General features: G+C 33.1%; 1 long non-coding RNA gene across 1 annotated transcript in view; it reads right to left on the reverse strand.

Moving 5' to 3' along the window:
- Positions 1–5,924: 5,924 nt before the first annotated feature.
- The window catches only part of LOC148949169 (uncharacterized), a 142,210-nt gene continuing 135,694 nt past the window's right edge, over positions 5,925–12,440 (reverse strand). The window contains exon 3 of the long non-coding RNA XR_016142102.1: positions 5,925–6,072. This is a non-coding gene — a long non-coding RNA (uncharacterized LOC148949169). The remainder of the gene's footprint in view (positions 6,073–12,440) is intronic.

Genomic DNA, 12,440 nt, shown 5'->3' on the forward strand with positions numbered 1-12,440 from the left:
TATTATTTATTCAACACACAGGTAGACGAGTCGGTTGTCATGATACATCAACAAATCATAAACCTCCGTCCTGAAAATGGCTTTCTGGTGGCGTCCAAAGCGATAAAATATTCTGGCGACAGCCTGGCGACAATCTTGGATTCACTTAGCGTGTTGATTGTCTTTTCCCAGAGTAAAAACAGATCTGGACGGCGATTGGGGTGTCCCTTGTCGGTGTTTTAGGTGCCCGGAAGGAATTCCTGATATAATCACCGAAATTGCTGGGATTATCAGCAGCTTATCAAGTGACGGATTTATTTTTGCCTGTGTTTAAAATATTTTCATCCGAAATTATATACTTAAATTCTTAATCTTCCTTGAAAATATTATCGGCATTAATTTCCAGTGATCGTTAAAACATCCGCACAGTTCTAGGTTTGGGTTTCTCAATCAGGGCTCAACAGAGCCCTGGGAAAGTCCATATCCAGGGGGAGGTTACCAGGTTTGAACCCCCCAGGATTTTGGTCTGACTTGTAAAAAGGCAACAAAATACATACAAACCAATTTTTGATGCGTTTTGTAAGCTTTTACCCCCCCCCCCTAAACACAAAAATGACAGTACGTGTATGATATAGCGCCGACTACTCAATTTGTTCATCTATTGAGGCACAGTAAACCGGGTTCTTTCGCTATTTTCTTTCAGCTTAGCGTGAGACAAGACAAAAACAAGTGACAGAATGGATGGGAATATACAATTTGGGCTATATATTTGCACCTTAGAGGGGGGGGGGGTAAAGTATTTGGGCAGTGTGAAGTCAGAAAACAATTCTTACTTCATAATGTACAGAACAATTGTACCTAACACATTTTGCATGCAAACCCGTTATAATTTACCCCCGCCCTTCCCTAATGGACAAATATATAGCCCAAATTTGTTATTAAAGTATAATATTTTATCATGCTTAGGTATATTTCATTAGGATTAACCTAACTTCACTTCTTGAGTGGTCGGTGCTATATCATACAAGTACCAAAATGCCCCCCCCCCAAAAAAAAAAAAAACATGCTGGATACGCCCATGACCCTAGGGCTCGATAAATTTCCCATAAAAAGAATAAGCTGCAGAGAAGATACGTGAGCTACGTAAATAGCTTCTAAGGCCGAAGTGTCTTTCTGTAATAAATAAAAAAACGAGATGTAAGAAGTATAACAACCAAACGGACCGACGTATTAAAACAGGCATGTGTTAAACCAATTATTTCGAGGGTAGCAGAAAGAGGGAACCCTAAACCAGGAAAATTATATGGAAAAGAGGCAAAAGTATTGAGAAAGTCTCATAACGTTTTGGAGTTGGCAGTTGTGACCTCTCAGAAATTTAGTTTTTCTTCTAAGTTTCTATTCCTGCCCCTCCCCCTCCAGTCCTTGTGTGCGTGATCGCAAGTGTTCCTCAGCCGTTCTTTGTAAAGTGACAATTGACGACGGAAGAGACGATTTACTTCCGAAGGCAATTATTTGAAAGGTTTTCTAAGGTTGAAAATTCATGCTACAAATTTGTTGTTTGTTTTGTATTTTGTTACATGCGTTTAAACTGCTATGCGTAACTGCGTATATAAGAGAAAACAATGGTAAATTTTGTAAATTAGTTTAGTTCAAATACCCGATAGTCCAGATAGGACCACTTGAAACTTAAATATATACTTTTAATCACAATCAATGTAAAAAATGTTTCCAAAAAAAACTTCGAAGAATAGTAAAGAGGCATATAAACCTAAGATGATCAGAAGCAAAGTCCTATAGGACTTATATAAGTCCTTTTTTCTTATATAGGCCTATTATGTAAGCACTATTAGGGACCATAGTACTAATATGTATTTTGTCTTATGTAGGAATAATCTCGTATATATTATACATTCTTATATGAGTCGCATATGCTTATCAGAATAAATGAAACCAAAAACGAAAAGAAATCAAAATAAATAATAAAATTTAAGAAATTAAAATATAACGCTAACAGATACTGCCATAGATCAACAAAAGAACTCAAAGACGAATAAAAATTGAAATGAATAATGAAGTCAGACCTAAATTGAACAGAAATTACAAGAAACTGAGTAGGGCTACCGCCTCTAAATTTTCTAAAGGCCTTAGTATTATTTGCGCTTTACTGAAAACAAACGATATTTTAAAAATTTTCTATTTTATAATGTCTTACATCGTAATTCGTAAAATCATATATCATAAAATAGTGAAGTATTTTCAGTTGAAATTCTCTGAGCCCTGATTATATGACGCTTAAAAATCTATACACATCTGCCCTCTCTTAATAATAATTAAATAAAAAAAAACATTCGTTTATTATATAATTTCTGTACATAATTTCTGTTCATTTTAAATTTTGATGTTGCTCCTTACTTTCAGTTGAAAAAAATGTTTTTTTATTATTTAATTTCTGATTGTTTTTTTTAATAATGCTGGGAAATCTGGTTCCCCCCTCATAGCCATGTCCTTTCCCCATGAAAACTTACTCTATGGAAATATCCTCTCATGTAACCCCCGACCCCCCTCCCCACTACCAGAAAAATCCCCCTGAAAACTTCTGTATACTTCCCAATATCCAAAACTATATGTAAACACTGGGCAAAGTTCACAACTTGCAGACCTTCCCCCGGAGACTGTGGGGACCCGGAGACACCGGAGACATAGTTATTGTGTTTTTCAACCATGCTGAACAAAATGAATATCTGAAAATTTTGTTGGGGTGACTTTGGTAAAAAAATGAGCACGAGAGGGGGCCTTGCTGCCCTCCATTTTTTTTGTCACTTAAAAAGGGCACTAGAACTTTTAATTTCTCTTCGAATGAGCCCTCCTGCGATATTCTAGAACCACTGGTTCAATACGATCACCCCTGGGGGAAAAAAACAAACAATTAAATACGCATCGTGATCTTTCTTCTGGCAAAAAATACAAAATTCCATATTTTTACAGATAGGAGCTTGAAACTCCTATAGTAGGATTCTCTTATACGCTGAATCTGATGGTGTGATTTCCATTCAAGTTATATGATTTTAGGGGGCGCTTCCACCTTGTTTCGAAAATAAGGCAACATTTTCTCAGGCAAGTAACTTTTGATGAGCAATACTAAACTTGATGAAACTTATATATTTGAAATCAGCATAAAAATCTGATTCTTTTGATGTATCTACTGGTATGAAAATACCATTTTTTAGAGTTTCGGTTACTATTAAGCCGGGTCGCTCCTTACTTACAGTTCGTTATCACGAACTGTTTGATAATACTAACAATAAACCATAAAAGTAGTAATAAGTACGGGGTTAGGCCATACACACAACAAAAAAACAGTACTGGGTAAATTATTTAGCTATAATTGAGAGTTTCCAAACTTTTGCATTCTTCTTTCTTATAAGAGTTAAATAGAAAAAACAAGTTTTTTCAACTGAAAGTGAGAAGCAACATTTAAACTTAAAACTAACAGAAATTATTATGTATATGAGTGTGTTGCCCCCTCCTCAATGCCTGGCTCTATAGGTTAAAGTTTGTCTTTTTGTTCCAATTACTTAAGAATAACTATTAGAATAATAAGTTTTTTAAAAGTTCTAAAAAAAAAACTTTAGCAAAAAGAGTGAGGTATTGAGGAAGGGGCAAACCTTCATGTACGTAATAATATCTGTTCGTTTTAAGTTTTAATGTTGCACCTTACTTTTGGTTGAAAAAGCTTGTGTTTTTATTTAACTTCTGGTTGTTTCTTAAACAATGCCGGGAAGTTGGTCTCCTCTTCCATGGAAAATTTCTTTTCTCTACGAAAAATTCCTCCTTAGAAAGACCCTCCCACGTAATCCTCCCACCAGATAATCCCCCTTCCGAAAAATAGCGGTATTCTTCCCAATAACCTGTACTGAATGTAAACAATGGGCAAAGTTCATAGTTTGCAGCCCTTCTCCGGGGACTGTGGGGGGCAAATAATCCTCAAAGGCATAGCTACTAGATCTTTTGAACATGCTGAACAAAATGGCTATCTAAAAATTTTTATCAAATGACTTTGGAGAAAAAGGGACGTGGGAAAGGGGCAAGCTGCCCTCCAATATTTTTGGTCACTTAAAAACAGCACTGGAATTTTTGATTTCTGATCAAATGAGCCCTCTCCTAATCCCCTAGGATTATCGGTTCGATACGATCATCCCTGAAAAAAAAAACACAAATAAACACGCAACCATGATCTTTCTTCTGGAAAAAATTTTTACAAAATTCCACTTTTTTGTATATAGGAGCTTGGAACCTCTACAGTAGGGTTCTCTGATATTTTTAGTCCGATTACGTAATTTTCATTAAGACCGCTTGATGTTTTAAGGGTGTTTTCTCCCTTCTTTGAAAACTGGGCAAACTGTTTCAGGCTCTGTATCTGTTGTTATCAAGACTCTGTTTCTTTGAGTTTGGGTTACTTTTGAGCCGCATCGCTCCTTACTTACAGTTAGCTCCTTACGACGAACTATTTGAAAAAAAGACTAAGTTGCTGAGTATACATTTAAGTCCCTAATTGTCCAACTAGTTTTGTTGTTACTTGAGGATACACAAAGTTAACTAGGTAATTATTCTCAGGCTAAACATCTTCACTTACAGTAGCGTTGCCAGCGCGGTAGAATTTTACCGTTGTTGGTATAATTCAGAGGTCCTGGTACAATGTGGTACGGGTTCCGGTGATTTCCCCCGAGAAAATTCCCCCCCCCCCCCTCCCCGGAGATTTCCCCCCGCAGGAGATTTCCTCCAGGAAATTTACCCCCGGTGATTTCCCCCTAGGAGATTCCCCCCTAGGAGATGTCTCGCCCCCGCTGAAAATTCTCCCCTCCCCCCTCTCGGAAATAATAGCCACCGGAGACTACCCTTGCCTCAGACTTATTTTCAACGGATGTCACCCATGGCTTGAAAATTGTTGCAAAATTCTTCTCTTTCTTGGCGGCCTAAAATATAAGAGCGAGAAGAGTACACATTTTAATTGTCAAGTAAATATTTGGTTATACACGGTAATACATAGACGGTTAAAACGCTACACTCTAAAACTAATATTTCTTGCAATAAGCCTCAGGTACTCCAGCGTCCCGACGCTCCCGTAGTTTCCCATCCATCGTAGAATTTTGGCATTTAAATCCTCATACTTTTTCTTAATTGGTTCACTGGATTCTTCTGGTTCTTTATTGGTTCTTCTGGAACTGGAAAGTTCGACAGACTTTCGCTCTGTCGAACATATTCCAGACGGGGGGCGGAAAAGTTGCAAAGCACTCTCCTACTTCCACGCATTCTACCGATGTAGTTATCTTCAAAGTAGGTGATGATCGGCCTAAACACATTGTCCGTAAGTTTTTCTACGACAGCTGTGAATGCAAAATGTACTTCCGGAATGGGCACGAATGCAAGAGCAGCTAGCATTTGAATGGAGACTGCAAATTCTTCATCGTCTCTATACCTCGTCTGAAGGCCAAGGTTTTGTACTTTCCTGTAGATATTCTGGCTTAAGTGGAAAAAACAGTCCTCCACTTCAGTGGCTGGAAAGCCTTTCCTGAAGGAATTCTGCACGCCCAACTCGAAATCAGACAGTACAGATGCTGGACCTCCATTCTTAAAATGAGACTTTAGTTTGGTAAGAACTTTCGTATACGTGTCCTCTGACTTGTTAGGCAGCAGTGCGTAAACGCATGGGATCATCCGATCGTCGTACAGGCAGTGACCAACATAAGGCTGGTAGAACAACTCGGGCTCGGTCTTGAAGAACTGTCGTTACTTGGCCTAGATCAGAATCAGGATGATCCAGATTTTGGATTGTCTCCAGAAGAAAGGTTGAAAAGAAATCAGAATATGACCGAGTGTGTACCTGCCCCAAGCTCTGAGCATGCTGCAGAAATAGTTGGAAGAAATCGTAAGACACTTACCTTCAGATATGTTGACCAAAGATAGGGTTAGAATCTGCTGCGGGGTTTTAAGCTTCTTGGTTGCTTTCCTCTTCACCTGGTTGCCGAGTTCCTGTACTTGAAAGTTACACTGTTTGGGAGTATGTGAGTAGTAAGGGTGTAAAAGGTTTGAAACCTAAAAAAAAACCTACATGAATATGCGTGTAGTTTAACCGGTAAATTGCCTTACCAGGGTCAGTCACCTATTACTACAAACGTTCAACGTCTTACCAGACGGGTTTTTTGAGGTAACACCCATTTTTTGGGGTCAATCATAGAGAGAGTGGCGGTTACTCCATATACGGTAACTTGATTAGTAGTTTTTTTTTAAAACTTGGCAAAGTATGATGTACTCACGCAAAAACCCTATAAATGTCCATACACTACATTCCAATTTTCATTATGTTTTAACACATTGGTTATAGTACACTACATAATATTAACTTTGAAAACAATGGATTCGTCAATTTTCAATGTGAGTACACTTTCATTCTTTATTTCCCCCCAAAAAAAATAATAAAAAAAAACGTTTTACTAGTAAATTCAAATTTCAGGGGGACTTAGCCCCCTGACAAAGAACCACAAACAAGCGCTAGTATAGTAAAAACGCGTACCTAAGGGGTAAAATATAAAATAAACATACACACAACAGGTGAACTTGACCGAGCCCTCCATTTTGAAACATATTAGAGTCAAAAAGTAATATAAAAACAACCTTAAAAGGAACTACCTTCAAGTCATTGTAAACCTAAACCAAATAAATAAGCGGGCAAAAGAGTAGAGAGGGGTCAGGAGCCCCGGGATGAACACATGTGCTGCCATCTACAATTTAGTTTAATGCTGACGGGACATAATTTATTCAAGGATTATCGATCGAGTCTAATGGGGGTCAAGGTCAATCGATCTGTTGTTGTTGTTGTTTGGCCACGTGTAATGGCATGAGGGGTGATTTACATAATCGATGGGGAATTATTGATTCACGTCTGGGTGGAATTATGAAACAATATTGTCATAGCCTCCCTAGGGAGAAAGATTGCGTAATCGGTCAATGACCTCTTTTTCCAAGGTCGATTTATTTGATGTTTCTATGTGTAATAGCTCGGGGACGAAGGTTGCACATGCGCATTGAATTCTAACGGAAACAATGTTATTGATCTGGGACTCGAGGGGGAAGTGAATTTCCGAGAACTTGATTGCGTCATCGATCGTGAATGTCATGGTGTCCAGAAATAGTATTTGTTGTTGTTGTAAGTGCACGCTCTCAGCGAATGTTATGATCCAGAAATAGTATTTGTTATTGTTTTGTTCATGTACATTCTCCAGGCGAATGTCATTGTGTCCTGAAATAGTATTTGTTGTTGTTGCTCTCGAGCCAAAAGTAATGACTTTCCCGGAAACAGATAGATCACGTGTTTCCTTCTCAGCCAATCAGCGAGCCGGATACATCCTCCTTCTCAGCCAAGCAGAGACCTGCTTACATCTCCTTCTAAGTCAATCAGGGGGGTGGCGGAAATATTAGAAAAAGAAGATTGCAGATTGGGTTAGTTTAGATTTTTAGTTTATTATTTTATTACCTATTTAGTTTAGATTTTAGTCTATTTTAAGTTTTTTTTTATTACCTTTATTTAGTTTAGTTTCAGTTTGGTTTAGTTTAGATTTTATTTTAGTTTTATTTTAATTTTTAGTTTAGTGATATAATTTATATTTTGTTTAGTTTTAGTTTAGTTTTAGATTAGTGTTTAGTTTTAGTTAGAGTTATAGTTTAGTAGTTTAGAGATTAGAATTTATTTTTAGTTTAGTTTTAGTTAGTTTAGTTTAGTTTTAGATTAGTGTTTAGTTTTAGTTAGTTATAGTTTATTTTAGTTTTAGATTAGTGTTTAGTTTTAGTTTATAGTTTTATTTATTATATTTTAGTTTTATATTAGTTTTTAGTTTTATTTATATTTATAGTTTATTATTTTAGAGATTATAATTTATTTCTATTTTAGTTTTATTTAGTTTATTTTTAGTTTAGTCTAGATTTTTAGCTTGATTTTTAGTTTACTTTTAGTTTTTTTAGTTAAGAGTTTTCGTTATACATATGAGTTTTAGTTATAGTTTTAATTTAGTAGCTTATTATGGGTCTAGTTTAGTTTTATATTAGTGTTGAGTTTTAGTTTAAATTTATAGTTTAGTAGTTTTGGGATTAGAATTTATTTCTAGTTTATTTTTAGTTAGTTTAGTTTTAGATTAGTCTAGATTTTTAGTCTATTTTTACATTAGTGTTTAATTTTATTTAGAGTTTTAATTGTTTTATTTTTATTTTATTCTGTATTTTTAGTTTTAGTTTAATTTTATTTTAGCTTTGATTAGAGTTTCAGTTTAGCTAAAGCTTGCTGAAAAGTTTTAGCTAGAGTTTTAATTTAGAAGCTTAGTTCGGTTTTAGTTTAGTTTTAGATTAGTGTTTAGTTTTAGTTTAGAGTTTGATGTTTTACATTAGAGTCATAGCTTAGACATTTAGTTAGAGTTATAGTTTAGTTTAGTTTTAGATTAGTGTTTAGTTTTAGTTTAGAGTTTTAGTTAGTTTAGTTTACTTTTAGTTTAGATTTTTAGTTTTAGTTTTAGTTTACTTTTAGTTTAGTTTAGATTATAGTTTTAGTTTAGATACAGTTTGCTAAAGAGTTTTAGTTAGAGTTTTAATTTAGTAGCTTAGTTTGGTTTTAGTTTAGTTTTAGATTAGTGTTTAGTTTTAGTTTAGAGTTTTAGTTAGTTTAGTTTAGTTTTAGATTAGTGTTTAGTTTTAGTTAGAGTTATAGTTTAGTTTAGTTTTAGATTAGTGTTTAGTTTTAGTTTAGAGTTTTAGTTAGTTTAGTTTAGTTTTAGATTAGTGTTTAGTTTTAGTTAGAGTTTTAATTAGTTTAGTTTTAGTTTAGTCTAGATTTTTAGTTTTATTTTTAGTTTAATTTTATTTTATTTTAGATTAGAGTTTTAGTTTAGATACAGTTTGCTAAAGAGTTTTAGTTAGAGTTTTAATTTAGTATCTTAGTTCGGTTTTAGTTTAGTTTTAGATTAGTGTTTAGTTTTAGTTTAGAGTTTGATGTTTTACCTTAGAGTCATAGATTAGACATTTAGTTAGAGTTATAGTTTAGTTTAGTTTTAGATTAGTGTTTAGTTTTAGTTTAGAGTTTTAGTTAGTTTAGTTTAATTTTAGTTTAGATTTTTAGTTTTAGTTTTATTTTACTTTTATTTTAGTTTAGATTATATTTTTAGTTTAGCTACAGTTTGCTAAAGAGTTTTAGTTAGAATTTTCATTTAGTAGCTTAGTTCGGTTTTAGTTTAGTTTTAGATTAGTGTTTAGTTTTAGTTTAAAGTTTTAGTTAGTTTAGTTTAGTTTTAGATTAGTGTTTAGTTTTAGTTAGAGTTATAGTTTAGTTTATTTTTAGATTAGTGTTTATTTTTAGTTTTGAGTTTTAGTTAGTTCAGTTTAGTTTTAGATTATAATTTATTTCTAGTTTAGTTTTATTTAGTTTATTTTTAGTTTAGTATAGATTTTAGTTTTAGTTTTAGTTTAGAGTTTTAGTTTAGTTTAGATTAGAGTTTTAGTTTAGCTACAGTTTGCTAAAGAGTTTTAGTTAGAGTTTTAATTTAGTAGATTAGTTTGGTTTTAGTTTAGTTTTAGATTAGTGTTTAGTTTTAGTTTTGAGTTTTAGTTTAGTTTTAGATGAGTGTTTAGTTTTAGTTGAGAATTTTAGATAGTTTAGTTTAGTTTTAGATTAGTGTTTAGTTTTAGTTTAGATTTTTAGTTATTTTAGTTTACTTTTAGTTTAGATTTTAAGTTTTATTTTTAGTTTACTTTTAGTTTATTTTAGATTATATTTTTATTTTATCTACAGTTTTCTAAAGAGTTTTAGTTAGAGTTTTAATTTAGTAGCTGAGTTCGGTTTTAGTTTAGTTTTAGATTAGTGTTTAGTTTTAGTTTAGAGTTTTATTTAGTTTAGTTTAGTTTTAGATTAGTGTTTAGTTTTACTTAGTTATATTTTATTTTAGTTTTAGATTAGTGTTTATTTTTAGTTTAGAGTTTTATTTAGTTTATTTTAGTTTTAGATTACTGTTTAGTTTTAGTTAGAGTTATACTTTAGTAGTTTAGGGATTAGAATTTATTTCTAGTTTAGTTTCAGTTAGTTTAATTTTAGTTTAGTCTAGATTTATAGTTTGAGTTTGAGTTTACTTTTAGTTTTTTTAGTTAAGATGTTTCGTTTAAAATATGAGTTTTAGTTAGACTTTTAATTTAGCAGCTTAGTTTAGTTTAATTTTAGTTTTAGATTAGTGTTTAGTTTTAGTTTGGAGTTTTAGTTTAGTTTTAGTTTAGTTTTAGTTAGTTTAGTTTTAGTTTATTCTAGATTTTTAGTTTAGTTTTAGATTAGTTTTTAGTTTTAGTTAGAGTTTTAATTTAGTAGCTTAGTTTGGTTTTAGTTTATTTTTAGATTAGTGTTTGGTTTTAGTTTAGAGTTTTAGTTAGTTTAGTTTAGTTTTAGTTTAGTCTAGATTTTTAGTTTTAGTTTACTTTTAGTTTAGTTTAGTTTATTTTTAGATTAGTTTTTATTTTTAGTTATATTTTTAATTTAGTAGATTAGTTTGTTTTTAGTTTAATTTTAGATTAGTGTTTAGTTTTAGTTTAGAGTTTTAGTTAGTTTAGTTTTATTTTAGTCTAGATTTTTAGTTTTATTTTTTGTTTACTTTTAGTTTTTTTAGTTAACAGTTTTCGTTTTACATATGAGTTTTAGTTAGAGTTTTAATTTAGTAGCTTAGTTTGGTTTTAGTTTAGTTTTAGATTAGTGTTTAGTTTTAGTTTAGAGTTATTGTTTAGTAGTTTAGAGATTAGAATTTATTTCTAGTTTAGTTTAGTTTTAGATTATTGTTTAGTTTTATTTATTTATAGTTTAGTAGTTTAGAGATTAGAATTTATTTCTAGTTTAGTTTTAGTTAGTTTAGTTTTAGTTTAGTCTAGATTTTTAGTTTAATTTTAGTTTACTTTTAGTTTAGTTTAGATTAGAGTTTTAGTTTAGCTACAGTTTGCTAAAGAGTTTTAGTTAGAGTTTTAATTTAGTAGCTTAGTTCGGTTTTAGTTTAGTTTTAGATTAGTGTTTAGTTTTAGTTTAGATTTTAGTATTGTTTAGTTTAGTTTATTTTTAGTTATGGTTTTGAAGTGCCTAAAGGGAAAATAAATGCCGTTGTTCTTGTAGTTTCTTCAATGTCATAACGTCAACTAATAGCCTTTTCTACTGTTCACAAGAAGATATACTGTAATTTCAATGTCGAAAATCTCGGTGACTACACGTAGATCCTCGAGCGTGCTCTGATTAAGATCCAGCAATATGTAACCGTAGGGCTTGCTAGTCACCTGAGTGTACGCTGAAAACAGAAATTTAGGGGCACCGGGGTATATTTGTTTATTGAGAGTTATGAGTGAACTAGAATCACGAACAACTCGATAGATGATATAAATAGTGCAATTCAAAGCAAGGGTTCGCATATATTTGCTCTGATGAAATAAATTGGGTAAAACTATGGCTATGGAAATATGTTCATGATGAGATCGGACAGTGAAGAATTGCAGCATTTCCTGTGAGAACTGTTCAATGAATTCAGTTAAATCATCAATAATCAGCCACGAGTTCGATTAAATACTATTGAAAACATCAAGTCCTCGTATGAATTGTATTGGTATGCTGTGGCAATAGCTTTTATTTTTATCATAGGACTCTTGCCAAATACTATAGCAATAGTAGATTTTTTCGGCTTTTCCAAGAACATTTTATCACAATTTTGAATTATTTTAGTTAAAACCGTCGTTTTGCCTGACATTGACGGTCCGCACATAAACAATCGGAATGGTGTTTTGAATTGATACGTGTTGTTGGGGATAACAGTTGGAATGGAACTAGCTCTAAATCATTTGTGCTGAATGAGTAGGTAGTACTTTCCTCGTCTATTCAAGAACAACAAAAACAATATTTCATGGCAGCATTTATTACAGCAATATGAACACTTGTTCAACATGAACAATGATAAAAATAATAACACTTGTTCAACGTGACAAAATTTCACGGTCAAAATGAAAACTATTTGTTCAACATGAACTGCAACGATAACACTTTATAAAAAAGTACCTATTGTCTTTAAAAACAATTTTTTGTACAACACTTTACTGTACAATAAAAAACACTTTTTGTACAACACTTTTCTATACATCACTTTTTGTACAACACTTTTCTATACAACACTTTTTGTACAACAGAAAATACAGACACACGGGAACAATAGCACAGTTGAACATGATGAATTTAAAGGTGTGGGCTCCCCCCTCCCCCCGGGGGCCGCGGGGCCGAAGGCCGGCCGGCCGCGGGCGGGACCCCCCCCCCCCCTGGGCGGCCGCGGGAGGGACCCCCCCCCCCCCCCCCGGGGGCCGCGGTGGAAAAAAGAATAGTTGTCGTCACTGCTACAGGTTAGTTGAGAGTTGGTGGT

Source organism: Artemia sp. Qi Xiang Cuo, chromosome 8 (genome assembly GCF_049724085.1).
Source record: "Artemia sp. Qi Xiang Cuo chromosome 8, ASM4972408v1, whole genome shotgun sequence".
Lineage (NCBI taxonomy): Eukaryota > Metazoa > Arthropoda > Branchiopoda > Anostraca > Artemiidae > Artemia > Artemia sp. Qi Xiang Cuo.